This window comes from Tachypleus tridentatus, chromosome 3 (assembly GCF_004210375.1).
Source record: "Tachypleus tridentatus isolate NWPU-2018 chromosome 3, ASM421037v1, whole genome shotgun sequence".
Taxonomy (NCBI): Eukaryota; Metazoa; Arthropoda; class Merostomata; order Xiphosura; family Limulidae; genus Tachypleus; species Tachypleus tridentatus.
The window spans coordinates 87061879-87087037 of record NC_134827.1 but is presented as its reverse complement, the minus strand read 5'-3'; the positions used below and the strand labels follow the sequence as shown (position 1 = coordinate 87087037).

The 25159-nt window shown below is 33.3% G+C and overlaps 1 protein-coding gene and 1 long non-coding RNA gene across 22 annotated transcripts in view; one reads left to right on the top strand and one right to left on the bottom strand.

The window, feature by feature from the left end:
- Window positions 1–25159, bottom strand: part of LOC143247406 (uncharacterized) — a 298078-nt gene that overhangs the window by 26865 nt on the left and 246054 nt on the right. The gene's annotated exons all lie outside the window — the stretch shown is intronic.
- The window catches only part of LOC143247409 (uncharacterized), a 70003-nt gene that overhangs the window by 41588 nt on the left and 3256 nt on the right, over window positions 1–25159 (top strand). For 2 of the 4 annotated variants that reach the window (XR_013026553.1, XR_013026552.1), the window contains exon 3: window positions 18199–18336. This is a non-coding gene — a long non-coding RNA (uncharacterized LOC143247409). Of the gene's footprint in view, window positions 1–5755; window positions 6394–18198; window positions 18337–18584; window positions 19542–25159 lie in introns of those variants that run through there. The other 2 variants (XR_013026554.1, XR_013026556.1) reach the window with 2 other exon arrangements.

Below are 25159 nucleotides of genomic sequence, written 5' to 3'. Positions count from 1 at the left end.
GAACTATCAGGGGGTGCTAGTCACTTTGTTTAAGGTTATTTGTTTTGGATTTAAGCACGAAGCTACACAATGGGTTATCTATGCTCCGCCTACCATGGGTATCGAAACCCAATTTATAGTGGTATGACATACCGCTGTGCCACTTGGGGGGCAGTTTGTCTAAGAAGTAAAATGTTTAGTTGCCTGCAAAGCAAACACTTTGCTTTAAGTTTTACAATAATTGTGTGAATGGATTAATCAATAAACCAGATAAAAAAACATTAGGTTACTACTAACAAGTCTTGCTTTTGGTCAGGTTCGTTATAGTAGGAAAACAGTTGGTATAATTGTTTTTGGTCATGAATAGAACTATCTTCTAATCTTAATGTCCTTAAATGTAATTGGTTAATCATGAATAGAACTATCTTTTAATCTTAATGTCCTGAAATGTAATTGGTTAATCATGAATAGAACTATCTTCTAATCTTAATGTCCTGAAATGTAATTGGTTAATTATGAATAGGACTAATCTTTTAACCTTAATGCTCTTAAATGTAATTTGTTAATCGTGAATAGGAATAATATTCTACTCTTAATGCCCTTAAATGTAATATTTGCCGAAAATAGCATCTATAATCCGTTCTCCCGTTATCATGTATGACATGCTAATGTTGTGAGTAGGAAATACATAAACTGTTGTCTGTTGCCATCTGGCGGTGTGTTCACAAATACATTTTAAACGTGTAAGAAATTTTACAAAAATAAAAAAAAAGTTCAAATATTTACTTTTAAAATAATTTAATAAAAAATTATCAAGTTTTCGACATTATTATTCTACATCAAAGCATTAAAATTTATAAGGGATGGTATTTTTAGCTTGGACGTAAAACTTAAGATACAAAACTTTAATTCTAAAAATGGTAAAGGGCAACTAACAACTTTCTTTAAATGGAAAAAAGTAAAACATTTACTACAATACGTTAGATTAACTAGTAATTAAAATTATTAGGACACTGTAGAGTCAACTGAAGCGGAAGTGTGTCGCTATAGTTTTTATTTCGAGTCTATGTAGAAAAGGTCTTTGATTTCAAGTAAAACGATAATATTAATAACAATTTAAACATACGCCCTTTTGTGTTATACATGTAAGTGCGTACGTTATAGAGATACACATACGGACTAGTATGCGTGTGTTTTGTATTTCTACATGTATCTTTCAGTTGATCTTTGTACTAGTTTTGCACAGAATTTCTTATCAACTTCTCTGTCTCTATCACACGAAGTTTCGAGTTTCTAAGAGTTATAACTCTGATCTCAACAGTTTTTTTATGATTTCATTTGTAAGGTTAAATGTCCGAGTTCATCCTTACTTGTAGATGAAACGAAGACAAAGGTCCTTTTTGTATAAGCTTCAGTAATGTAATTTTAAAATGACGGTGCTTGAAACAAGAAGTAAACATGGCCTCATATGATACTTTACATATTCTACAATGTTTTAATGTCAATACCACAAGTAACAGAATAACAATAAAAGCCAGAGACAAAGAAATATTTCCCAAATAACATAGTTTTCAATTCGAACAATTACTCATCGGCCCTAAGGCCCATCGTCCATCCCATTTTGATAGATATGATGACTCAAGTAAGTATATATCATGTCGTCACAAACGTATATTGTCTGTGTGTTACACTCTCTTAACGTAACTCCAACAGTTTTATACTGTGCCATAAAAGTGTTTAATAGGTTTCACGCTGCTTATACTTTATGTTTCCAGCTTAATGACACATGTAGAATTCTGCCCAAATTGCCATCACATCTTCAGAAATATAGAATGTGTTCCAACATACACTTTAAACAAGTATTTTAGCAATAAGCCAGTCGAAGTCGGTGAATAAAGTGTCAGGTATAAATATATATTCCTGAGGTTATGACGATTTTGTTATAATTCCTTAAACTGTTCAGAAACCATATTGTTTTCAAATATTACCTTACAAAAGTAATAATGAGTTGTCTTCCAATGCCTTTCAATGGCACAGCGGTACGTCTACTGACTCATACCGCTAAAACCGAGTTTCGATACCCATGGTAGGCAGAGCACAAATAGCCCACTGTGTAGCTTTACTACATTGTTGTGACCAGAGTTTTTTAATGAAGAATACGATGAATAAAAATTATGAAATTATTGCAAAATATTTATATTTATTCTCGTAAATTAGACATTGTTGTATCGTTAAAAACGTGGAAAGTGAAATTTTCTTTCCCATATTTCTACACAAAAAAAAATGTATTTCTTTTTCACACTCAGTCAAAATTTTGAGCTTTTGTGCTTTAACACCAGAACCAGTTGTTTAATGCATGACATTTCAGTGACGTAATATGAGTAAGATTTCTGGATATATTTAGAACACAGTACTAGATTTACATTTGCACTCAAACTTTACTCCCATTAAATTTCTTAGTGTTTAAGATTCACATGTCACTCGTCTAAGACCATCCGTGAGTGAATTCATGCAGACTGTATATTTGAATTTATTAAAAAAACAGTTAATGGTTTTGGATGAAGTATAGTCTCTTATCATGAATATTAAAATACGTCGCCAAGCACTTCAAGAAGAACCTCTACGGTTAGTACTGACACAAGTATGAATTTCGTTGACTGAAGGTTTAAACTATTTAAAAGTAACATCCCAGCTTTACTATTCCATCCACGGTAGTGTGTAGTTAAACAAAAACGTAGCTAGAAAAGTAGCTTTATATATCTGTGGTAAGTAGTAATAGTTTCACATATCTGCTTTTTGCACGTGTTTTGGTAACGGCTGAAACTTTTTTTTTTTAGTCTTTAAACAGGAAGCCTACTGAACAGTACATGAATTACAGGCATCTTTCAACTGTAATCTTTTACGACTAATATGTAAACTTTTACTGGATAAAAATAGTAACTGATGTAACTCCACCACTAAGAGTTAAATCAATGTTATTATAGAAAAAAAAATCAGAAAATGATAATATTGCACAGTAATAAGGTAAACATGACGTCAGTAAGGAGGGGGCGCGTCATAGTCACAACTAATATGTAAGAATAAATGTAACTATGACAACAACAGAAATAACATGAAATGTCATAAAATGATGGGAGAAAAGCAAACAGTTTCTTATTACCGCCAGAATGAAGTCTTGTCTCTAATTAGCTTGGTGAACGAGAGTACACAAGTGTATCTCAAATGTCACTTGATTTTTATGGAGACTGAAGTACTGTTGGGAAGAGCGGAAGTCAGTTCCCATGACTTTTTGGTTGCCCTGCAAAACCTGGCGAGTGGCAAGCCCATTTTTCTCTCTCAACTGACCGTGTAGCTGCGAAAAGACGGAATCCATGTGCCTTCGATTTCCTTGTTTTCCTCCGCAGGGGAGGAGGTGTGGGAGGAGGAAGAGAAAGAGACGTCATTCAGAGTGATTGTGTTACCCACACCCTACCCCCACATGACACACTGCTCTGACAAATGGAGCCCCAGCTGTGAAACACGTGTTGGTTGGGGGAACAAAGTTGGTCAACGGTTTTAAATTTTTAGCCCTTTGTCCTTCGGTACAAAGGAAACTTTTTTTTTTTAAGTATAAGTACCAAAATTTAAAAACAAAACAAAAAAACCGTTACGCCATATTATACACAATGATAGTTAACTGAGAAGCTAAAGATTAGATCCCGTATTACGTTGGATAATCTGCAAACCAACCTTTATTGCCCAGAGGTCAGTCTGTAACGATAATTCTTTGGATTTACAACGCTACAATCAGGAGTTCGATTTCTTCCGCCGGACACAGCAGACAGCTGGATGTGTCTTTGTTATAAAAAAATACACAGTCACACTAATAGTTTAGTTTTTGAGTTTTTTCACTGATAAGGTATATTTTAGTGTAATTTACAGCAAGTTAGTTTGTAGAACAGGTACTGTAAAAATGTTATGGATAATGATTGTACCAGTACCTCTGTTTAGTAAGGTTTATTCTCTAAGCTGGCAAGCTGAAAATACAGAACAGTAAAGAGATTCCATTGAAATAATTTAACTCAACTTTGTTTCTTGCGTTTTAAAAACAAACAAACGAAAACTATCCGTAAACTTGTTCAAAAATGTATCGAACAAAAACTGAATCTTACTACGACACCATTGCAGACCGTAACTGTCTTTGAACCATTTAATATTCATGTTGGCAGAAACCGAAAAAAATTGATTTATAAATAAAGGTATAATATCAAACTTTCTTCATTCATATTTGCATAAGAGGCCACCACGCTGACAAAATCCTTAGTTTAAAGTGGCCTTCCTTCTACTTCTAATCCGATGGTAAATCTTTGCATCTGTTGAACTTATATTACTGTTTCAAATACTTTCCCAGCTAGTTATTTTCATTTTTCGAAGAATTTGGGATATATCTCACACACTGTTATACATCCATTACGGAAGGAAAACATCACACGTCTGTAAAATAAGCACAAGGGCAGAAAACTATATATCTATCCGTAGAAGTGTCAATAGATTATGAATTAGATTTCTGTTCAAGTTATAAAATTCAGCCTAAAATCAAGGTCGAACAAAGAATATTGGTAAATAATTATTCAACACGCTATATTACAAGCAAAATATCGCTCCAGTTGTAGTTTGATTTAAAATGTTTGGTAACATAAGCTCGAATGAGACGTGTCTGTTTACGATTCGACAGCTAGGCTTAGGAAACCGACCGAGTTTTTAGTGAGTTTCTTCGTTCAAAACCTGTCGAACGGATTCCAGTAAATCGCCGGCGTGAATAGCTTCTACATCTCTCGGATCGAACGACGGTGTGAAATACGAATGACGATTCCTAGTCTAATCGTAAATTAATTTCTATCACATTCGATATATTTTGGAGTAATAACAAGAGTACAAACGCATTCTAACTACGTGAAATGTAAAGCGTCTTCAGTAATCTATAGCTACCTGTAATTAACTGTTACTCTATATGTGTTCATAAGAACCACCCAAATTAAGTTTAGGCTAATAAGGGTTATACCGCAAGTTAGACGCGATGCACTGGCTTTGCGTGGAAAAATCTTTAGTGAATATATATATATATATATTCTACTTTGCATACTGAACTAGTAAGATCTGACTTCTTGTTATTAAATCTTTTTTAATTAAAGTTTTCTGAATTAATTTTTTTATTATTATGATTATGGTGTCGGTGCAGAAAACACGCATTTGCTGAATGTGAATTTATCAAGTCGGTTATTTTGATATATTTATTACGGGTGGTCTTTCCAGAGCAGGTTCTAGTAGTTAATCATGAAACCTGATACAGACTCTAGGAAATAGTTAAAAATAGATTAAAACTCCTTCACTAGGTGTCGATATTAGAGTATTTTATCTTTAAAAATGGCTAATATGTAATTATTTATTGTATTTACTTATTTTTTAACAACCTATTATAAAGTCACTTTCGCGATGATAGACATAGGCCTAAAGCTTTTTCCCGTGTTAAACAGTTTAAAGTATAGCTACATTAGTATATACCAAAGTAATAATTTTGTTATTAAAAATTAATCTTACAGTTATCGTAAAATTATTCAACTTAATTAATAACAAAAAATAGATAAAAACGACAACATGTGACATACTTAAAAACAAAAATGAATTGTCAGTTGAGTAAACTTTTTTCACACCATGTTGTGTGGAAACCAGTGATATGGTAAATACTATGCTTCGTTTTAACAAAAATGTTTACACTTCTCAAATATCGACATTGTAGGACAGGGTGTCGCCTGGAGTCGCTGCCATCGCCATCTATGGAAAGATTTACGACAGGATTCCAACCCTAAAGCATCAGATCAGTGGTTACTTAGACAACGTGATGTTTATTCATCTTCTACGCCTCAACTAAGATTTTTTCACAGTTTATAGCAGCAATTAGGCTTAACAATCAGAGAAGTAACTGGGCCATTAACAACCGAACTTATGAAACAGTTATGGTAAAGTTGCCTGTGAAATTTGTTCTAGGCAATTTGATGGAGTACAAATTTTATGGGGAATCTTAGAATGGACGAAACAGTATAGAATAAAAACAAGAAAACTATGTCGTATTTTTATCTGTAAAGTCTACAGTTCCACATTTAATATTAGATTATCAGAATAATAATTGGGGGAGGAGGGGGCGGTTAACTATCTACAAACTTAAGATCTAGGTCGTCACTTATAACTTGGCTGTGCTCAAAAATGTAATTTCTCTTGTACTTATTCGAAAATAGTTATTCTATAAAATTAAATATATATATATGTGTGTGTATTAAAAATACAATCAATTGAACGTGTGTACGACATTATATGAAAGAGAAAGTTCCAGAAAATCCAGTTGTAACTTTGGTCAGGTACATCCAGTTGGAAATACATGTTTTACCCAAGCTCCGCGTTTACGTGACTTTGAATGGTGGAAGTAAAAACATGAAACATAAAGCTTTAAAATTTGTCACTTTACATAACAAGTGAAGAGATGTTACTTTTTTTCTAATGATACACATCAAACAAAACGTTCACTTGGTTCAGCAGTTATTATAGTAAGAGGATATTACGATATTGTAAAACACAGTGTAAGTCGGAATAAAGCTGAAATTTGAGCTAGATTTAAACATAAATCTTGTATAAAGTTATGTATAAGAAACAATGGTATAAAAGCAATCAAATTTAAAGTATAAGAAGTATTTCAGCTGACTTAAAATCATTTCTTTAAAGCTTATTGACACCTTTCTGTGATGGATAAGTATTCACGGTAAAGGTGTTGTGATAGAAAAATATTCACAGTAAAGGTGCTGTGATATATAAATATTCAAAGTAAAGTGTTGTGATAGAAAAATATTCACAATAAAGGTGCTGTGATAGATAAGTATTCAAAGTAAAGGTGTTGTGATAGAAAAATATTCACAGTAAAGGTGCTGTGATAAATAAGTATTCAAAGTAAAGGTGTTGTGATAGAAAAATATTCACAATAAAGGTGCTGTGATAGATAAGTATTCAAAGTAAAGGTGTTGTGATAGAAAAATATTCACAGTAAAGGTGCTGTGATAAATAAGTATTCAAAGTAAAGGTGTTGTGATAGAAAAATATTCACAGTAAAGGTGCTGTGATAAATAAGTATTCAAAGTAAAGGTGTTGTGATAGAAAAATATTCACAATAAAGGTGCTGTGATAGATAAGTATTCAAAGTAAAGGTGTTATGATAGAAAAATATTCACAATAAAGGTGCTGTGATAGATAAGTATTCAAAGTAAAGGTGTTGTGATAGAAAAATATTCACAGTAAAGGTGCTGTGATAAATAAGTATTCACGGTAAAGGTGTTGTGATAGAAAAATATTCACAATAAAGGTGCTGTGATAAATAAGTATTCACGGTAAAGGTGTTGTGATAGAAAAATATTCACAATAAAGGTGCTGTGATAGATAAGTATTCAAAGTAAAGGTGTTATGATAGAAAAATATTCACAATAAAGGTGCTGTGATAGATAAGTATTCAAAGTAAAGGTGTTATGATAGAAAAATATTCACAGTAAAGGTGCTGTGATAAATAAGTATTCACGGTAAAGGTGTTGTGATAGAAAAATATTCACAATAAAGGTGCTGTGATAGATAAGTATTCAAAGTAAAGGTGTTATGATAGAAAAATATTCACAATAAAGGTGCTGTGATAGATAAGTATTCAAAGTAAAGGTGTTATGATAGAAAAATATTCACAATAAAGGTGCTGTGATAGATAAGTATTCAAAGTAAAGGTGTTATGATAGAAAAATATTCACAATAAAGGTGCTGTGATAGATAAGTATTCAAAGTAAAGGTGTTATGATAGAAAAATATTCACAATAAAGGTGCTGTGATAGATAAGTATTCAAAGTAAAGGTGTTGTGATAGAAAAATATTCACAGTAAAGGTGCTGTGATAGATAAGTATTCAAAGTAAAGGTGTTGTGATAGAAAAATATTCACAGTAAAGGTGCTGTGATAAATAAGTATTCAAAGTAAAGGTGTTGTGATAGAAAAATATTCACAATAAAGGTGCTGTGATAGATAAGTATTCAAAGTAAAGGTGTTGTGATAGAAAAATATTCACAGTAAAGGTGCTGTGATAGATAAGTATTCAAAGTAAAGGTGTTATGATAGAAAAATATTCACAGTAAAGGTGCTGTGATAAATAAGTATTCACGGTAAAGGTGTTGTGATAGAAAAATATTCACAATAAAGGTGCTGTGATAGATAAGTATTCAAAGTAAAGGTGTTATGATAGAAAATATTCACAATAAAGGTGCTGTGATAGATAAGTATTCATAAAGGTGTTGTGATAGAAAATATTCACAATAAAGGTGCTGTGATAGATAAGTATTCAAAGTAAAGGTGTTATGATAGAAAAATATTCACAATAAAGGTGCTGTGATAGATAAGTATTCAAAGTAAAGGTGTTGTGATAGAAAAATATTCACAGTAAAGGTGCTGTGATAGATAAGTATTCACAGTAAAGGTGTTATGATAGATTTTTAACTATTCAATTAAAAAAAGGACTTGTGAACTAAGGCACTATCATATCAGCGACAACAGCTACATCTATACATTAAATAAATATAATTATCTAATTATAGACTGTAACTGTATCAGTTTAACTTTTAAAGAAATTATTGTGTACTATGCATACACTTACACAGAAATCCTTGACTCAACAATAACCCAAAAAGAAATGTATAAATTCTGTTTGGGTTAAAAGATCGAATACTTAACCACTTCTTATGAACGCCAACAGTTCAAAAGAGAGATAGATAGTTGGACAGAAATGTACATAATAGTATAAAGTTTCTGTTTAGTAGAAAGGCAAACAGATCAAGATGGTGAAACATCGGGTTATCGTTTTGGTCTTTTGCCAGAAAATTCGCGCTGGGAAGCAAATATTGGGTTGGTTGAAAGTAGAGATGTAGTAACTTAACTGTTGACCTTGACAACACTGCAGTAATGGAGACGAAAGCTACACTGTTTTAAACAGATAAAAAGTCAAGTTCTTATAAAATTGGAAACTTTAAAGATGGTGACAACGAGTTGGCTGAGAATAGAATGGTTGAGGAAAACGTGAAAAATGACTGGGCTACAATAAATGGTTAGATGTATATTCTAAAAGTAACAATTTGAAATGAACTATCAAAAGTGGCAGTTTTTTTTTTTTTTTACTTTAAAAACCAATATTTAATTGTTTCTCTATGTGTTCGTATTTCTCACTTGCGTTAATACACACTACTTTTTACTTGTGTGTAAGCATCTTATATGTGCACCTTTGTAGGTCACTTATGACAAAATACGAAAATTTGGAGACGTCTGAAAAAAAATCAATTGTTTCGTATCGGTCGTTGTGTGCCTGTTTTCTTACATTGGGCTACGCATAACGAATCTTTTGCATCTGAAAGTTATTTCAAACAGTTTAAAATCTCGAAGCAAATTAAAAACAGCAACAACAAAATAAAACATGTTTATTGTGGGGTAATTTAGTTTTCAGAAAGAAAGACAATGCTTAGGTAATATAGAACCTCAAATCTTCCAAAGTACGATCACTATAATGTGATTAGGGCCTAATCGTTCATTTTATCGATTACTGAAAATATGTGAGTGTAGTTAGAGAAACACACAGCAGGAAAATTAGACAAAAACAATCAGGAAAACATTTGATGTTACCTACAATCATTAGAGCTATCAAATCATCATCAGGATCACAGCACGTCAACATCAAGAGTTTCTCATCTGAAACTGAAGCGGCTTGATGACCTACCCAATAACACCTGCAGACAAGGAAATAGCCCAGAACAACAAGCGTCGTCTTGGAGACCGACCAGCTGGATGAAGTCTGTTAGGTCAACCTTACCACATGTGTTCCCATCAACACTGGGTTTTATGGTTGTTTTAAAGACAACATCCGCAATAAGATTATTGGCTTCAAGTAGCTGTGGCTCTTTAAAAACGTTTTAAAAGTTCTAAAGATGGTGAGCATTTGTATAGGAGAAAATTACACAGTGAAAGTTTCAGAAACAGGAAGACCACATTATTTTAGAAAATGGTTCATTATAGTTTTAGCATCCGTACTGAACTAACGTTATTTGATTTACACAGATTATTGTGAAGTGCCAGATGGCACAGATAATTTTAAGTTTCTCCAAAAGCAGCAATACAATCGGTTTAATTTGCTTCCCAATGAAGTAGCAGCTTTAATAATACTTTTTAAATATTGGTCTATCCTTAGTTTGTGTAATCTGATACAATTCCTGATAGTTTGGGACTTAGTTTTTTCAAATAACTAACACATGAAAGAAGACAGATTAACCTTTCTTGTAACAAGCATTTAACTTATAGAACTTAGAATAACACGTAACTTTGGTCTATAAAATGTACAACAACACATAACTTAAATCTATAAAACGTACAACAATACATAATCTATATGTATAAAACTTACAATCATACATTATCTAAATATGTATAACTTACAACAATACGTAACCTAAATCCGTATAACGTATAACAATACATGATCTAAACATATAAAACTTGCAACAAAACATAACCTAAAGCTATAAAACTTACAACACATAACCCAAAACTATAAAGCTGACAACAATACATGATCCAAATCCATACAACTTGCACCAACACGTAATCCAAATCTATAAAACATACAATAATACATAATCTAATTCTATATAGTTTACAATAACACATAACCTACATCTATAAAACTCTGAACAATACATAAACCAAATTTATAAACCTTGCACAACAACATAAAACAATTCATGATCTAAATCTATAAAACGTACAATAAATAACCAAAATCTATAAAACTTTCAACAATACATGATCTAAATCTACAAAACTTACAACACATAATCCAAATCTATAAAATTTTCAATAATACATGATCTAAATCTATAAAACTTACAATACATAACCTAAATCTGTAAAACTGTCAATAATACATGATCTAAATCTTTTAAACTTACAATACATAACCTAAATCTATAAAACTTACGACACATAATCTAAATCTGTAAAATTCTCAATAATACATGATCTAAATCTATAAAACTTACAATACATAACCTAAATATATAAAACATTCAACAATACATGATCTAAATCTAAAAAAAAATTACATCACATAACCTAAATCCATATTTTGCACTTCTAGGAAGAGAAATATGAACGTTAAGCGGGAAATTTTGCTTACCTTGATACAACAAAAGGAAGATATTGAAACTACCAGTAAGTGTAGCACTATGGGTATATGAATGTTTGTTGTTCAGCACAAAGGTAGGCAGTGGGCTATTTAAGTTGTAGCCTACGTGGCTATCGAAACCTAATTTTTAGTGTTATAAGACCTCAACTCCCTGGTGAGAGTGGGGTCAGACACATCAAAGATGACTTTTAGAAGATGATATTATCAACATAGAATCTAACGAAGTGGAAACTACTTCATCATCAGCTAGATAGAGAACAAGCTACACGTCATAGTGGCCACTTATGAGATATTGGTTCTATGATCTGTCAAATTACAAGAGATTAACAATCTCCTGCTAGAAGTAATAAGCTCACACAGATTTCATCTGACGAGGTAGCTTCCACGTGTCAATATGTGCATCAGTTCTGTCAGTCTAAAAATAACAGTTCAGGTTATGGAATCTAAGCTGCCTGTGTCATCTCTAAAACATGGCCCGTCTTTGATGGACCTTATTTTCCGATGTTATCCATTCCATGTGATCTGGCTACGTCACCAAAATTAAAGATGAAGAAGTCATATTATTGTGATTAACCAGATCTCAACTGGTAACTGAGATCAAACAAAGCTATTTATTTCTTCAGCACGCTCTGGTACTGAGGTTACGTTAAAAGAACTATACGCCTTCCTAAAAATACAAACGTTTTTGCAACTACACGGAACGGCCATATTTCCCGTCTTTGTAAATATTCATTAAATAATAAGTTATCATAGAACTGTTCTTTATAATGCTTAGTACCAAGTCTTATTTTGTGTTAACAAAAACTTTCATATACTGAGTTTTCATTTTATCTTTCTATATTTATATATATCTATAAATATATATAATTTCACAAATGTAAAAAACTTTAATCACACGTTAACCATATACAGTTTCATATATTGTTCCATCAGTTTGTACACAGCAACTTCTCTGTACTTCTGTGTATTATACTTCAATAACCTCCGGGGTTAAGTCTTAAATAACTATTCTGTACTCTATGTGGAACAAGACAGACTGAAATAACACAAAACGAAAATTAATATTGTTCCAAAACTGGCTTTTGAACTGTTCTAGACAGTAAAATATACTTACTGAATTACTTAAGGTAAGTGTTGTTTGTTTGTTTTTGGAATTTCGCACAAAGCTACTCGAGGGCTATCTTTGCTAGCCATCCCTAATTTAGCAGTGTAACACTAGAGGGAAGGCAGCTAGTCATCACCACCCACCGCCAACTCTTGGGCTACTCTTTTACCAACGAATAGTGGGATTGACCGTCACATTATACACCCCCACGGCTGGGAGGGCGAGCATGTTTAGCGCGACGCGAGCGCGAACCCGCGACCCTCGGATTACGAGTCGCACGCCTTACGCGTTTGGCCATGCCAGGCCCACTTAAGGTAAGACCATCAAGATGTTTCCTTCATACATCAATTCCATTGTAACTTTGTTCTTTATAGACTCCTAATTCTTTGGAACTTTTGTTCTGTATGATGTGTGTGTGTGTTTTCTTATAGCAGAGCCACATCAGGCTATCTGCTGAGTCCAGTTGTTTATGATATACTCATAAGTCGATATAAAACATTATCAACATACAATGTTGTATAATACGTTTAGTTTTTGTAATTAGATACTGAAAGATAAATGAAATCAATTTTCCAACAGTTTAACTTGAATTAAGAATTGTTCTTCGTGCCAATTCACATTAAACATGAAAGTTAAAGGATTCTTAAGCTTTCCAAGCCGCTTTGGTCGAATACATAATTTGCGGTTGTAATTATATCGCAAATACAACAACCTCATGTGATTCCCTTAACTGTAAAAGTGCTGAAGCAGTTGTACCGTTTTAGACCTTTGTACCGGCGGATATCATCGTGTTATTACGATATATACTAAAATTTACCCTTGACAGGAACAGACTTTTCGTTAAAGCTGAACTCTTGACTGTTTGTCACATGTAAAGAATATATAATTACCGACACGTGACACAATGAACGATATGATTTAGAAATAAGACAACGACAAAGATCTGCTGATTTTGAAAACTGATCTCTCTGAAACAGTGCTACATGAGCAAGAATAATATTTCCAAATTACTGAATAACACTGTTAATAAGTTAATTACGGTTGGAATGTCACCCAAATTAACTGGCTCTGAAAAAACCCGAGGAGGTTAAAGATCTTGACGAGAGCTCATCGTGACAAATAAGCATGGGGTTATCTAGGATCGAACGGCTTACTGCTAAAGTCCTGTATGAGAACCAGTTTTTCGGAATAATAACTCATTACTCTTAACTGAATCATGGCTTAGTGTTTATAGGCTTGTGAAATATTAGCTTATTCCAAAGTTCTAATTACTTAAAAAAGTGTCTCAATAGAAGATATGTAATTGACAATTTAGCTCTCTTCGTAACAGTTTTAGTTTTTCATCACCCCTTTGGATGGTTGTGGAAGTTCGCAGAGAATTTGGGAGTAAATGTGAATAACAACACAATTTTCAATTTATTAGATGAATATTATTTGTAAAAGTGTCACAGGAAGCGCGTGGGGAGGGATAGGTTTCCTTTCAATCTAACTCAGTAAAGAAAATGAATCAAATTTAGGGAAATTATTCCCAGGGAAAACCAAGGGGAATGCACAAAATTAAATTCAAAATACAAGGGTTTCGAGAATTCTAAAGCGGAGCCCTGGAGTCTGTAATGTTTCGTTCAGCCAAATAAACCCTGCCCTCACCCAAAATTTTGCTTTGCCTCCTACACCTTTGTTGAGTAAATGTGTTTCTTGTATTTAGGAATCGAATGTCAGGATGTGCAGTATTTTCAATATTTTAGTATACGTAGAATATAAAAAAGAAATGATAAACATCTTAAAGCGACCTATACACCCTTAACAACTATAAACTATCAGGAAAACAGAATCACGTTCATTACTGTTTAATTTATTTTTTCAGATATTTAAGCATAGCTACATAATGTCGTCCCTAATTTGGATCCTATATACTAGAGGTAAAACAGCTAGTCAACAGAATTCAGTGGTAGCCTTTATGTTACACTTGTTTAATTAAATAGTGAATCTTATCGTCACTCTTATAACGCACCCATAGCTCGAGGTGACAAACATCCTAAAACCGTGAAATTTAAAACATTTTAAATCACAATAACTTGTATATTAACAAGTTTTACAACGCGAAGAAAAGTTTAAAATTTCAAATACAACATTGGGACATACAGTACTGTTTCTAACTTTTAAAAAAATAACAATTTTTCCTCAACTGCACAAGTATGTTTTCATTTATTATTTTTTAATACACGACTCTTTAGTGCACCACACACACACACACACATACAAATATATATACATAAGCCTAAAACAAATGATTGAAACAATCAAGATTTTCAAGCGCACACTAAGAAAACCCCGTAGAAAAAAATACGTAGCTCGCGAAATTCAAACCCAATCAATGTATGTCTTGTATTTATATCAAAACATTTAAACTACTGCTTATAGAGAAGTTGTCTGGTTAGCACCATCCTATCATACACACGAACTCATTAACTACCATTCTTATAAACTTAAATTGGGACAGTGGGTGAAATAATATTACGTGACTTAACACAGATTCGAACGCGGCTCACTAGTTCCAAAATCCAAAGCCTTACCACAAGCCCAACTAGTGATGTGTGTGTGTGTTTTATAGGAAAACCACATCGAGCTATCTGCTGAGTCCACCGAGGGGAATCGAACCACTGATTTTAGCGTTGTAAATCCGTAGACTTACTGCTGTACCAGCGAGGGACCCCAGTTAGTGCTCTAACTTCCTAGCTATATGAAAAAAAAAAATTATTTATTTGAATTTAATACTCCTTTACAACAAAGGTTTTATGTACTTATGCTACGGTCAGCTTAATAGTGCTAGTTTGATATAGTGTTATTATGATTACTTTATTAGGAGCCTCATCCGAGAGAGAACTCAATATGTAATAATTAAGTAATTATGGAAATGAGATAATTAGCTAGCTAGTGGTTTTGCATTACAATTTAAAAATAATTTGACATTACCCCATGAGAAAGGTTTCCCGTGTTTTCTAATTATTAATTGTTCTTAAAATGGGTAGTACCTAACTTGCGTCATATTGAATTGCTCACTCTTTAGGATATCTGGTAGCTATAAATGTTTCGTGGATGATATTAAAGCAATTCACAAAATCTTAGTGAACACCAGAAAACACAATTTCAAATACTTAAGTTTTCTTAAACCTAACGCGCATAATAAAAGAGATCCTTTGTAAGAAACTTTATCCAAATGGCCTTAAAATATTCATTCTGACCATAAACAGACCACTGATCGAGTGCATAGAAAGTTGAAAGGACCCGATGTTGAAGTAGCTAATAAAGTAATGGTATCTCTGTTCTTCTTTACTGCTGTCTAGGACACATAAGGGAATGATTTGTTACGAACTGGACGTTGTCTGCACCAGACTCGTATCTATAAAGAATGGTTGTTAATCATTCTAAGAATCAGAGTTCCACGAATGAAGCTGTTGAAAACAGTTTCCTTTAGAAGAAGAAACGAAACAAAAACCAAATCACTCACACATACACACTACTCATCGGGCAACGCCAGCGGAAATGTGACCTACACAGCCTGCCGAAACAGACGGCTCCATTAGTAGAGAGAGGATTTGAAAGATTCCGTTGGTACACAACGTTTGTCTTTCATGATTATTCTTTACTGGTTGCGAGAAACCTTACAAACTAGCCAGGGCCATTTTGAATATCCTTGGCAAACTATAAAGTCTTATAGAGAAGAGCGAAATGACCGGAAGTAGGATGGTCATTAATTCTTTGGTCTTCTGCTGTTGAGTGACTTACCCAATCCCTGGACCCACCCTCATTAAGTTGGAAGGAGTCGAAGTTGCTCGTGTATCTAAAAGATTGATGTGTGTAACAGACCTTTAACCATAGTATCTCATTGAACGGGTTTACACAGCACGCCTGATGAATATGTTCACGACTGCATAAAAAACGCCATTGTCTGTTCATATCTATCCCATAATTTCAGAAAAGCATCTTTACATTTTTTAAAGACATTCATTCAGAAAAAAAAGTCACGTAATTTGCTTTACCAGTTATGAAAATGAAAACAATCCTATTTATTTTATAATTTTGCATTTATCAGTCAGATATAACGTTTACGCGAACAAAACATTTTAAACTAAAAGTTTTTGTAGTTAGGTAGCGCCACGATCATCATCAGAAGGGAAACTGCAAAAGTTTAAAAGTATTAACATGAAAATTACGTGGCTTCAATTTATATATCAATAAACGTAAAACAAGATAAAATTATGTTTTTAGAGACCAATTGAAGAAAAAAAATAGTTAAAAAGATAGTAAAAATAAAAAAGTGCGAAAAAAACCTACAGTTAAAAACTTCACTCGATTTATAATAATTCATATCATGAATTTCTTCAGTAGACGATAATTAATTTCATAGAATAGTTTGGTTTGAAATTCGCGCCAAGCTACACGAGGGCTATCTACGTTAGTCATCATCACACACCGACAACTTTTGGGTTATTCTTTTACCAACGCATAGTTGGATTGACCTTCACATTATAACGCTCCCAACGAGCATGTTTGGTGGGAAAGGGATTCGAACTTACAATCCTCGGAGGAGAAGTCGACTGCCTTACCCACCGAGTCATGGCGGACCTTCATAGAATAAAAAGATATTTAACAACTTATGTTTAATATAAGGAATTATAAGTAATTGGTTAGTGTTTTAGGGCTGTTTAAAAATGTGTTGTGAAGAAAAATTGAAAGTTTGATTTTTTCACCAGTACAGTTTACAAGTACTTTTTTATATTCCAAACTACAAATTAATAATAAACCTCCAAAAAAGTAGACCTAATTGGAATACAGTCGCTTTAGAAAACTCCAGCAAAATTTTAAGTTTTTGTGAGTAATTATGAGTTGTAAAGTTATTTACTCTATACACCGACAGGGCGTGACACATTTTCACTTCGAAAGATGTTAGGCCCGGCATGGCTAGGTGGGTTAAGGCGTGCAGCTCGTAATCTGAGGGTCGCGGGTTTGCATCCCCGTTGCGCCAAACATGCGCGCCCTTTCAGCCGTGGGGGCGTTATAATGTGACGGTCAATCCCACTATTCGTTGGTAAAAGAGTAGCCCAAGAGTTGGCGGTGGGTGGTGATGACTAGCTGCCTTCTCTCTAGGCTTACACCGCAAAATTAGGGGCGGCTAGCGCAGATAGCCCTCGAGTAGCTTTGCGCGAAATTCAAAAACAAACAAAGAAACAATCGAAAGATGTTATAAGCTTGTACTTATTCAAGAAATTATACCTATTCGATGGACGAAACGATTAAGCCTATAACAAGGTGGCTTTAAACTGTTTTGTAGCGGATCCGTATAACATTTCTGAAATTCGATTTTTGAAAACAAATGTAAGAAAAATTACTTTATAAATGAATGATGTAGTTATTATAGCTACGTTACAATGAATGTATACAGGCACATGAATAGATTTTTTGGGGCTTGTTAGAGTAAGATACACTGTAGGTACTGAAAACTTTAAGATTTAGCCAGTTTTGATTGGATTAAAACAGAAAATGCTTCGTGTTTGTAACTTATTCAGACGTTTCTTGGCAAAATCTCCATCTGAATAGTTAAAACATGGTTTTCAAAATACCCGTGTATTTTAAGGAAATGATAGTGATAGGTGAAATTATTATATATATAGCTTGACTTCAATGAAGCCAATAAATCGTCGTTTTTATACAACAATTTGCTATAGAAATAAATGATTAACCAGCCTTTTAGCTTTGTTAAAACTAGAAGGTCAAGATAAAATATCGAATGTTACTTGGAAGTTTCTAATTATTGTTATTTTGTTTTTACAATCAAATAGCTCCCCAGCGGCTCAGCGACACGTCTGGATACTTAAACTTCTAGAAACCGGATTCCAATACCCGTGGTGGCTAGAACACAGATAGCCCCTCTGAGAGCTTTGTGCTTAATAACAAACAACAACTACAATCAAATAAAAGTATGTTGAAATTTTTAAAATTATTACGAAGAATTAGTACCAATAGATGGCGCTATTGCTCTGAATTAAAATATAGGTGTAATAATTGCTGAACAACACTTTTATATTGAAATAATACAAAACAATTGTGAATGAAACATTGGATATGTTAAAGCATTTCGCTTAATATACAAAAATGGGTTATTAACTTGCATACTTTTCATCTATAACGAGTTATTAATACTGCCATTTTATTTGTACTTTTAAAGTTCTTTGGATTAATCTAAATGCGAGACTCAACTGACAAATGAAGACCATCACAATAATTAAAGGCCATATAGATGCGGTTGTGATTTATTCACTATCTTCAGGATATGTTATGCTGCACACAGTTGGAGAGCAGATGGACCTCGTGGCTGTAATAAAACTTTTCTTTACTGGATATGATCTTTAATTAGCGATCGAAGGCCGTGCTACACCTAGATAGATTCTACCTACAGATGAATGTTAACTATTCTTTGGTTTTTACCCAATTCAAGGCCGGTCCGGCTGGGAGTGAATAAAGAGGTCACGTGACACTCGCTTATGTCATTACTGAACAACCAGATTGGCAACTTTGGTATTTATCAATAAATAATGTCGGATGGATGATTGGGTACAGCTGGACTTCAGAATTCCGATATGTGTGCGTGTGTAGATAATTATGTGACTGACGCAAGTTGTGTACAAAATGAGCAAAGTGAACAATTTAATAGGCATTACTTGAACCGTGTGTGTTCATATTAAATAGCGATTTATTAATAATCATTTCAAGAAATTATAAATGCACTAAATAATCTGCCCCTATCTTTAGGGCAATTCTGAAGTTTCCAGCGAGCGTGTTTCTTTCATAACCTATAACATCTGACTATTATTACTTTGGCAGAATTCCACAGACACACAAAATATATACATATGTGACAGCAGTGTTTAAGATTTGGCTATAACATTTCATAGCAATGGCGTATTTCCTTTTCTAAATAATTTGGATAGCATAAAGTGTTAGCAGTGTGATCTATCAGTGTCATAAGTGACTATGAAACCCAGCAAAATCTGTCTGCCCAAATTTGGGGCTGAGAAAAGCGACAGCAGTGGATGGATCAAGACGCGGTGAGCACGTTAGCCATGTTTTGCCCCAAGGGACATTGCAAGAGAACTAAAACTCTTCTAAATTGACATATTATGTAAACACAGGAAGTAATGTTTGGTTCCTGCCAAGTGAGCCGCCATACTTCCCAACTACTCATTTGAACAATAAATTCAAGTGAAAATCCAACTTCCGCAGTGTTAACTCTAAGTTGAATATAACTTTTCTCTTTTTTTTTGTTTTCCTCTTATATCAATTCACTAGTAAATTATATCATTCGTTTATTAGCTATATGTTGCATTCAATAATTTGTTACTTATAGGGACCGACTTATCTTCTTCACAGCGTTTCAGATGTGAATAATTACTGGCATGTGCACCTCTCTATCCAGCTTTCTATTTTAGACAAAGTTCCACGTCAGGGTTAGCATTATTGGGCACACCTAAGAAAAGGTAGAATTTTACTGACGTGATACAAAACTAACAAAACCAGTTCATTACAATAAACAGTGGAGTCAATTCAGACAGACGACCTCTTGTGTCGTCCCTCGTGGGTGACTTTTGTCGCAAGTCAAACAGACAGACGAACTGATCACTGGACTGTATCCTGAATAAGTTGAGAGAAACGAGTCCCTGAAGTTGCTAAATGAGACCTACTTGGCTTAAGCCTTCTAAACCACACTTAACGACAGCATCTGGCACTTGCCAAACTTCTTAAATGAACCAGCCCAACGTGATGCTCGAGTGAGGTTATGTGAATGGCTCTTTCATTCTTCGCTGATGCTTACAATAGTACATGTACCACAGCTTAAAGAGGCTGGAAAGGCTGCTTTCCTAGTTTATTGTGCCTTACAGGAACGGTCTAGAAATATCTACATCAGAAGAATTAAAACAGCTTAACGGGTTAAACTGATTGACAACAACAAATTGCTTTACTGAAGATAACCTGCAGTATTCAAAGATGACATAAATATATGAACAGTACAACGTCTAATACCATTGATAATGTGACGAAACAATTCAGTGTAGTAAGGAAATGAAATGTATACCGCTATCATATATAAAGTGACAAAGTAATTCAGTGTAGTGGGGAAATGTAGTGTAAACCGATATTATACATAATGTGACGAAGTAATTCAGTGTAGTGGGGAAATGTAGTGTACAGCGGTATTATATATAATGTGACGAAGTAATTCAGTGTAGTGGGGAAATGTAGTGTACACCGGTATCATGTATAATGTGACGAAGTAATTCAATGTAGTAAGGAAATGTAGTGTACACTGGTATCATGTATAATGTGACGAAATACTTCAGTGTAGTGGGGAAATGTAGTGCACACCGGTATCATATATAATGTGACGAAATAATTCAATATAGTAGGGAAATGTAGTGTACACCGATATCATGTATAATGTGACGAAGTAATTCAGTGTAGTGGGAAAATGTAGTGTACAGCGGTATCATGTATAATGTGACGAAGTAATTCAGTGTAGTGGGAAAATGTAGTGTACAGCGGTATCATGTATAATGTGACGAAGTAATTCAGTGTAGTGTACATCGGTATCATATATAATGTGACGAAGTAATTCAGTGTAGTGGGGAAATGTAGTGTAACCGGTATCATATATAATGTGACGAAATTATTCAATATAGTAGGGAAATGTAGTGTACACCGATATCATGTATAATGTGACGAAGTAATTCAATGTAGTGGGGAAATGTAGTGTACACTGGTATCATGTATAATGTGACGAAGTAATTCAATGTAGTAAGGAAATGTAGTGTACACTGGTATCATGTATAATGTGACGAAATAATTCAGTGTAGTGGGGAAATGTAGTGTACACCGGTATCATATATAATGTGACGAAGTAATTCAGTGTAGTGGGGAAATGTAGTGTACAGCGGTATCATATATAATGTGACGAAATAATTCAATATAGTGGGGAAATGTAGTGTACACCGATATCATGTATAATGTGACGAAGTAATTCAGTGTAGTGGGGAAATGTAGTGTATAGCAGTATCATATATAATGTGACGAAATAATTCAATATAGTAGGGAAATGTACTATACAGCGGTATCATATATAATGTGACGAAGTAATTCAGTGTAGTGGGGAAATGTAGTGTAAGCGGTATCATATATAATGTGACGAAATAATGAATACTAGCAACATATGACTTTAGTTGGTGTCATGTGTAACAATAATGGTACTGGATAAACAATTCAGTGTTTTGTATATGTGCGCGCATGTGTAATGATATTGTAAATATGTAACTATAAATTGGGATATCACAAAAGCAAGGTGTATGATGGAATCATATATAACTTAATTAAATAAATATGTAAGATGAGAACATGGTGTACAACAACGTGGTGTAGCACGAAAACATGTACATCAGGATTTTATACGATGTTTGGTTTTAGCTGTACATAGCTACCACTTATTTTGAACTGACAGAAGACAGTGAGAAGACAGCTAGTGAAAAGCACCAACCGTCAACTCTTGAGACAGTCTAAACGAATAATTTGATTTGACCGTCAGTTTGATAAAGCATCCAAAGTCCAGAGTACATTTTATAAAACAGGTAATGAACTGTAAATCCGCGAATTCACAATTAGGACACGCTCGACCCCTATGTAAAATGTAAGAAAATTGTTAACTTCAGAACAGAAACAATACCTAAAACTGTATTAACAGAGGACATAATGTGTGCTAAGTACAACATTGAAACTGCATGTACGACAACGTGAAGCCACGACTTTTATCACCGAATTACAAATCTTACTGATAAACACCGTTGGTAATACATCTTAAACGTTAGCTAAGCCTAGTTTACTTAGAGACAGCCATTTAATACAATCTCTGTCGTCTTGGAATTTCTTGAAGACTCATGTGTAAGAGACATTTAATAAGGTCTATTCTTTTGTCATATCTCAGGTTAAGAAAAAAACGGCGCAGTGACGAGACAAATATAACTTCTTGGAAATAAAAAAACGAAATGTTATAAAAGATAGACATATTGTGGTATATAAATATATCTTTTTATCTCACGTTGATTACTTGCAGAAGGAAATTGTTCCTTGAAGTTTGAAACCTGTATAGTATATTTCATTACAATGTGTTTCAATGAATACATGGTTATAATTGGATGGCTCATAACAACCCACAAATGACCAAGAATTCATTGGTGCGGTGAATATACGTCGCTTTCATAATAGGTTATGCAGCATAACGTCACCTATACATTTTTTGTTGGGAACAAACTCGTTCAGGTCATTGAAATTTACGGTTAACTTGTTCCTTAGCAATATTACATTACGTATAATGACCATTAAAATAATTCGCCAAATGGTGCGGATGTGTGGTAAAAGGAACATAACAGCTTGCTAGTTCGCTTATTACACATGCTGGTGGGGATTTTCACATCTTCGAGGTGTTGAAGTAATATAGACATCATTATTGAATATGTCAAAGAGGGCGTTATCAAAGTTGTTGTGATACAGTATTAGATGTGAAATGGGCAATTTTTTCTTGAAATATATACTGATTCTTAGTTTGTTCGCTTCTCGCTGACAACGTGGGAACGTGGAAGATGACAAACAGATGGAAACAAAAGCGTTGCATTTGTGTATAAAAGCGAATTGTCATTAAATATTTATTGTAAGGGTAATACAACACGCTATACCTCACTACCATGGTTTCGAATCATAATTATATCATAAGCATTCATACAACATTGTGAAAATAAGCATCTCTTCAATACATTCATTCCTCTGAGTTTTGAACTAGACCAACATTTAAGGAGATTAAACGCCAACAGAAACTGAAAAATCAAATATGCGGCTGTAAACGATAGTGCTAATAAAAATGTTTAATTTTGTTTTGATTTCTTTTTCAAGTTCAAACGTCGTTTTACGTGTAAATTCATACAAAGTAAAAACAAAACGCTCAAAGAGAAATCATTTCGAGAATGAAGTAATTAAAACTACAAGACTTCTACTAAACTAATTAGGTGAAGTGTTGTCTGCAGGGATGAATATTTTTAGTCTCTTAACACTAGTAACCTGTTAAAATACTACTTAACACTAGTAACCTGTTAAAATACTACTTAACACTAGTAACTTGTTAAAATACTACTTAACACTAGTAACCTGTTAAAATACTACTTAACACTAGTAACTTGTTAAAATACTACTTAACACTAGTAACCTGTTAAAATACTACTTGACACTAGTAACCTGTTAAAATACTACTTAACATTAGTAACCTGTTAAAATACTACTTAACACTAGTAACCTGTTAAAATACTACTTGACACTAGTAACCTGTTAAAATACTACTTAACATTAGTAACCTGTTAAAATACTACTTAACACTAGTAACCTGTTAAAATACTACTTGACACTAGTAACCTGTTAAAATACTACTTAACATTAGTAACCTGTTAAAATACTACTTAACATTAGTAACCTGTTAAAATACTACTTAACACTAGTAACCTGTTAAAATACTACTTGACACTAGTAACCTGTTAAAATACTACTTGACACTAGTAACCTGTTAAAATACTACTTGACACTAGTAACCTGTTAAAATACTACTTGACACTAGTAACCTGTTAAAATACTACTTGACACTAGTAACCTGTTAAAATACTACTTAACATTAGTAACCTGTTAAAATACTACTTAACATTAGTAACCTGTTAAAATACTACTTAACACTAGTAACCTGTTAAAATACTACTTGACACTAGTAACCTGTTAAAATACTACTTGACACTAGTAACCTGTTAAAATACTACTTAACACTAGTAACCTGTTAAAATACTACTTAACATTAGTAACCTGTTAAAATACTACTTAACACTAGTAAACTGTTAAAATACTACTTAACACTAGTAACCTGTTAAAATACTACTGTTTTCGTTGAGTGACGTTTAAAAACTTGTTTATAGTAAGTGAAGCTTAAATAATGAACTGTAAGTTGTTATAGTTAGTGACAATGAGCAATAAATAAAACGTATATTTTTACAAACCATCCACTGTTTACTATCAAACCTTTTATAAGTACTTGAGCTGAGTATGTTTTCCAACATAAATTTGCAATCTGGTATTGTACAGAATGTAACTACAACAACCATATTTTACGTAAGTTGAATGAACATCTCGATAATTTATTATTCTTGTATGAAAGATATTTTGAGGAAATGAAAGAATATTTCTCTATAAGAACTAAAATAGTGGGGAGGATTTTTTAGATAAGTTGTTGTTGTTTTGGGCATTTTAAGAGATTCGATGATAAATTCTGATAAGCAGAGATTTTTCTTTTGATAGAAAAGACTTCCAAAAAACTATCTTATTCGATATTGACAAGTGTATTTGTTTCTAATTAAACGCAAAGCTGTACAATGAATATTCAAACCCGCTTTCTACCGTTATAAGTCCGAAAACTTTACTCTATGCCACTGGAGACTTTTGAACGGGACAGGATGACGTTTGAAACATTATTTTTTAAAATATTTAGAACGTACGATATTGCAAATTTTTCTTGAAGTAAAATTTTATCTTTACTTTACTACAAAGTAGCCAACACTAGGAACTCCTTCAACATAGTAACTTCATCTTAAGCGAAACAACAGTAGTTTACGTGTGTAGGTTCGTTCTTTGGATTTAATCCTTTTCTTGGAACAACCTTACACACGTCTGCCT